This window comes from Hipposideros armiger, unplaced genomic scaffold, assembly GCF_001890085.2.
Source record: "Hipposideros armiger isolate ML-2016 unplaced genomic scaffold, ASM189008v1 scaffold_7, whole genome shotgun sequence".
Taxonomy (NCBI): Eukaryota; Metazoa; Chordata; class Mammalia; order Chiroptera; family Hipposideridae; genus Hipposideros; species Hipposideros armiger.
The window spans coordinates 1,815,101-1,821,232 of NW_017731357.1; the positions used below are offsets into that span (position 1 = coordinate 1,815,101).

The 6,132-nt window shown below is 40.1% G+C and overlaps 1 pseudogene; it reads left to right on the plus strand.

The window, feature by feature from the left end:
• The first annotated feature begins 3,770 nt into the window (after positions 1-3,770).
• LOC109386200 (60S ribosomal protein L9 pseudogene) lies at positions 3,771-4,347 on the plus strand (annotated as a pseudogene).
• The last annotated feature ends 1,785 nt before the right edge of the window (positions 4,348-6,132 follow it).

Below are 6,132 nucleotides of genomic sequence, written 5' to 3' on the forward strand. Positions count from 1 at the left end.
GGTAGATGACTGGATTAAGAAACTGTGGTACATTTATACAATGGAGTATTACTCTGCCATAAAGAAGAATGAAATCGTACCATTTGGGACAATATGGATGGACTTAGAGACTATTATGTTAAGTGAAATAAGTCAGTCGAAGAAAGACAAATACCATATGATTTCACTTATATGTGGAATCTAAAAAACTGAATGAACGAGGGAAGTGGGCAGAGGTGGTCTCGGAGATATGGAGGAGCAACTGATGGCTGTTGGTTGGGAGGGGGTGGGGATGGGGGAGAGGAGGAGGGGGTTGGACAGCATAAATATGTAGTTGCAGTGTTGCCACAGGGACGTGGAAGACAGTTCAAGGAATGTAATTGATAGTGTTGTGACTATTTTGTAGGGTGTCAGGTGGTCACATGTTTGCTAGGGAGACCACATCGTGGATGGGGAAGAGGCTTGATCACTGCACTGTACACCTGAAGCTGATGTTGTATAATATTGTATTTCAACTGTATATATATATATATATATATATATATATATATATATATAGTCATGGGACGTGGAGTATAGTGTGGGAGTGGAATCAAGGGAATTGTAATAGATATGTATGATATTGGGGGGAATCGGGGCAGCGGATTGGGGGGGTTGTCACTTCGAGGGGTAAAAAATATAACTATTACACTGTGTTGTACAACTGAAACTAATTCTAAAAAATGTGTATTTCATAATAAAAAATAATTTAAAAAAGAAAAAGAAAAGAAATCTCTTCTTTGGGACTTCATGCTAAACAAATTATTTCTGAGCCCCACAAAAAAATTTAGACATTTGATTCCAGGACCAATATTAGGAGAGCATAGAAGAATCATGTTTGTGTCCATTGTATCCTCCAGGAAGCAAACTCCGAGATGCAGTTAGGAGTGCAAGAGGTTTATTGGTAGGAGATGCTTGCTAAAGATAAGAGGGAGATACCAGTTTGGGGCAAGGAGAGCTTCAAACCATGATGCAGATCTGACAAAGCCTCAACCAACCAAACAGGGAGTCCTGGAGCAAAGATTTTTCATTAAGGGAATCCCATGGTGGGCTGAGATGGCCAGGCCCTACTACCTCCACTATGCTCAATTATTGGCTGGGGGGTTCCCAGGAAAAGCATGGCCTCAGCTCAAAAGGAGAAGTCGTTCCTTAAGTGCTAACAGTTTGAGGGCATCAGCTAACTGTGCTCCTCACAGTTGATCTGCATGTTCTTTCATGAAAGGAGATGGAGTGGTGTACCTCCACACTTGCCACAATGTTGAATAAGAAAAGTGCTAGGATACTGAAGATGTTCAGATACACTGTGGGTTCTTAAAGGTGGTCTCTAAAAAGTCTAGATTGCATAATTGAATGAACTGTTTGTGAGCACTTACAACAGGCAGTGGAGATCATTAGGGGCCTGTAAGGGTTCACCAAAAAAATGCCATAAAATATCACTTCCTGTTTTTAGCATTACTAGTCTGGTGCACCAGGAGAATGCTGATGATATAGTATAACCAGATTTCAGTAAGATATTTGTCAAAAGTTTTTTTATATAGCCTTATCAAGATGGAAATCATGGGAGCTGAATAATAGTTTAGTTGGGCAAATGCTCATATTCTTAAGCAATTATATCTATGGAGATCAATTAATATGAACTATGTTAGCCACTAATATTTAAAGTTCAAAGGTCAAAACTGGGATTGTTGTCTTCTTCCAAAACTAGCTCTTCTTCCTCATTCCCAGTTTCTATCAATACCATCATTTTTTCCTAGGCATCCAGATTTGAAAACTTAGGTTTTTCCATGGATTCTTGTTTCTCCCTTATTCCCTTCATTGACTCAGTTTCCAAGTCAGGAAGACTGTGCTTCTTATTATCTTGCATGTTTATCCCTTCACTTTCATTCCTACTGCCATGTGCCTGGCATTGGGCTCCATTTTCTCAAATGGACTTCATCTCATAGACTGCTCAAGTATTCTTCCCACAATAACCCATTTCACACCACCCACATTGATCTTCCCTGACTCTCCAAACCAGCGGTTCTCATCCTTCCTAATGCCGCAACCCCTTAATACAGTTCCTCATGTTGTGGTGACCCCCAACCATAAAATTATTTTCGTTGCTACTCTATAACTGTAATTTTATAGAGTAAATATCTTTTTGTTTGTTATGTAAATATCTTTTTGTTTTCCAATGGTCTTAGGCAACCCCTGTGAAAGGGTCGTTCGACCCCCAAAGGGGTCACGACCCACAGGTTGAGAACCACTGCTCCAAACCATTGGCCTGCTAGCCAAGACCCCCACAATGGGGCTCTTTATCAATGCCCTCCTACTATTTGCACATGTATTCCACCCCTGGAATCAGGCAAATCAAAGGACTGCTCTTATTGTGCTCTTCTTGGCTGTCGGCTACCTTGCAAATTTCTTCAATGCTGAGCCACACATTGTTTTAATCTTCCAATGTTTCTGAAATTAAAAAGCACCTTACATTCAAGGTCAGAGGAAAACTATCAACCTCACAACCAAGAAAGAAGTTATGAAAAGGTCTTTGCTGCCTATGACTGAGAATTTTGTAATGAGTAGAAGGGATCAGTTCATCTCATTGTCATTACAGCTGTATATTAACTTTGGATCCCTAATTCTTACTTAAAATGAGGCATCATATGCTATAAATTACTCTGGATGCTTGAGGCAAAACAGATAAAAATTTCTGCCCTAAGTGGAGCATACATCATGAAGAATTGTTGCCAGGTTCTAAAAAATCTATCTGTCCCAGGGTCTGGTTGATTTTTAAGACAAGCTCTTTAACTTCTTGTGACAAATAACTCAATTAGGGGGGGAAATGAAACTATGGTTCCAACCAAAGAGGGCATGCAGACAAATCCTGTTATACTTTGTGTGGCAGAGAAACACGTAGAGGCAGAAGGCTTTGTTATCCCTGTATTTTCCTTTCTTCCTCTCCATCCACCAATTCAACCAGAGAGTTGGTCCCTTTCTCATTTCCACAGGAGAAGAATGTGGCAGTTTAGAAAGTAGATATCCCCTAAGAGAGAGGGGATCTAGGTCCAACTTCTTGGCTCTACCAGAGACACAGGAGGAAGGGAGCAGCAAAAACCCAGAAAATAAATGGCTCTCAGCGTACATCTAAAGGCATGGTAAGCAACTTTGAAGGCTGAAGCAACTGTCCAAAGTGGAGCTTATAAGGGATTAAGAAGCAACTGGAACTGGACATGACAGGCCATGTGTAATAACAGTGGTACCAAGCATCCTCATTCAGTGGCTGAATGTTGAGTTAATGCCCCAGAGCCACAATGAAATTCTAGGGAAGAACTCAAGAAAGAACCATGCTAATATTTTCCACTGATCCAGGATGAAAGGATCAAAATAGAAATTATGTTATAAAATGTAAAGTTATATGTCTTACACATCTGAAATTATATACTGAAAATCTTCTCTGCTATATTTGCCATGTCATGAAATTTAAGGTGCCAAAGAGACCAAGAATCCTGAGATCATTATGAAAAGCAGCAAGCTACCTGGAATGCTTGAGTAGAAAAGCAATTGAGGAAAATCTTAAGACTCTGAATATGAAAAACACATTCAAAATTTGGTCATGATTCTAAAAAATAAAGTAGTCTATATTAAAAATTATTGGGATAAATTTATGCTAGAACACTTTTTAATGGATGCTTGATGTAGTGTTTCTTATTTTTTTCCTTTAAAAAGCTGCTATTTAAATTGATGGTGGACTCTTTGCTGCATCTACTGTGAGGATGAAGACCATTCTCAGCAATCAGATGGTGGACATTCCAGAAAGTGTGGACATCACTCTGAAGGGACGCACAGGTATTGTGAAGGGCCCCAGAGGCACCCTGCGAAGGGGCTTCAACCACATCAATGTAAAATTCAGTCCTTGGAAAGAAAAGGAAGAGGCTCCAGGTTGACAAATGGTGGGGAAATAGAAAGGAACTGCCTACTGTTTGCACTATCTGTAGTCATGTACAGAACATGATCAAGGGTGTTACACTGGGCTTCTGTTACAAGATGCGGGCTGTGTATGCTTACTTCCCCATCAACGTCGTTATTCAGGAGAATGGTTCCCTTGTTGAAATCCGAAATTTCTTGGGTGAAAAATACACCTGCAGGGTTCAGATGATGTCAGATGTTGCTTGTTCAGTATCTCAAGCCCAGAAAGATGAGTTAATTCTTGAAGGAAATGATATTGAATTTGTATCAGATTCAGCTGTTTTGATTCAACAAGCCACAATGGTTAAAAGCAATGATATCAGAAAATTTTTGGATGCTACCTATGTTTCTGAAAAAGGAACAGTTCAGCAGGCTGATGAATAAGATCAAAGTTGTCCAGTTACAGAAACACCAAGATGTTGAGTGATTCCTCAGACTTATTTGTGATATTTAAAAGATGCAATGAAAGTCAGGTATTGATTTGAGGAAAAATGTTTTTCATCATTTTCAGAATTTTCAGCTGTCAAAATCCTACTCATCAGCAACCAAAATGTCAACAATAAGAGATGTGTTAAATAAATTATGCTACATCTATATAACAATGGAATGCAGTACTTATAAATGGTCTCATAGAAGAATATTTAATGACTTAAGAAAATAGTAAAGTTAACAAAGTTTAAAAAGCTGTGTGTGTGCACGCGTGTGTGTGTGTGTGTGTGTGTGTGTGTGTGTGTTAGCTATAGGTCTGCCTCCAAGGTGTCCCCAAGCCCTCTAACCTCAAATGTTGTCCTTTAATCTAATAGCCAAATGGCACACCTGAGATTCTACCTCATACACCTCATATAGAAGGTCTACCTAGGTGATCAACCTAGGGTGATAAACCATTTGAGTTTTTCCAGGATTAAGGGATTACCTGTAATGCAAGAACTTCAGAGCTAAAACCAAGACAGTCCTGGACAAACTGAGATAGGGTGTCATCCTAACCAGTGCTCTTCCCAATGTCTCAGGAGATTTGTCAGTCCTTGCTGCAGCAACCTGCTGGTATAATGGCCATGAGCAATAGTAAGTAAATACAATATTATATATATATATATATATACATATATATATATATATATATATAGTTGTTGTTGTTGTTCTTAAACACAATGAACCTGGAACATCATTTTCAGTGCTTTTCCCAGAGCTCTGTAATTGGCCCTGAACCTTTTTCAGTATTTCTGTACTTTTTATCAATACATTCATTAAAGACATGATTATAAAAAGTTGCAGATGACAGAAATTAGAATTAACATTCAAATTCAAAATATCTCTCAGGCTAAAACTGAAGCCAAACCCAATATGCTAGTGAGTGACATCAGCATCATGGCTAAATAAGACATCCCTCATTCATGTCCCTCTCTTCAACAACAACCATTTGGCATCCTCCTATAGACGAAAGTACCTTTGTGAGAGCTAAGGGATCCAGTACCATACACCAAGAAACTCAGGAGGAGTCTCACTCACCCATGCATCCAGTAATAGGCATGCAGAAACTGGTCCTGACTGTGGACCCTTCAGTGGCTCCAGCCCCTCACAGCCCCATTCCAGGAGCTACTGGAAAACAATCTTAGACAATCACCCACAGACCAGACAGCCTTTGTGGAAGTCCAGGTTTCTGGTAGAGAAGTTCCAGCACACCATTAGAGCAAAAATAAAAATGTACAAGTTTGGACACATTGGACAGGGTAAGAGAAACAGTTTGGGTTTACTTGCATCATCCCTCTCCCAAGATGAAACAGCTTAGAGCTAAGAGAGGTGTTTCTCGGCCCACCATTTCTCCCACAGAGGAAAGTGAGAGCATGTGAATGATTATCCAGATTCCCTAGCTGTACGAGATTGCCAAAGAGGTTCTTTTATCTCTTGCCCTATCCAAAGAACTGAATAGTGAGCTGCATGACTGGGGGCAAGAAGAAACAGGGAGAGCAGCCAATAGGACTCTTAGAAAGCACTAAAATGATTTGGATCTTACTAACTGCACCATGAGCTACATCAAGAAGCCTGCCCATGAACCACTGGAGATACTTCATCTATGATGCTTCCCATTTGGCCCACAGGTACCCCCCAGCTCTCCTTGGGCCTCAACCACACACACACACACCCAAGCTGTGGCCAACTCCTTGTGTATCC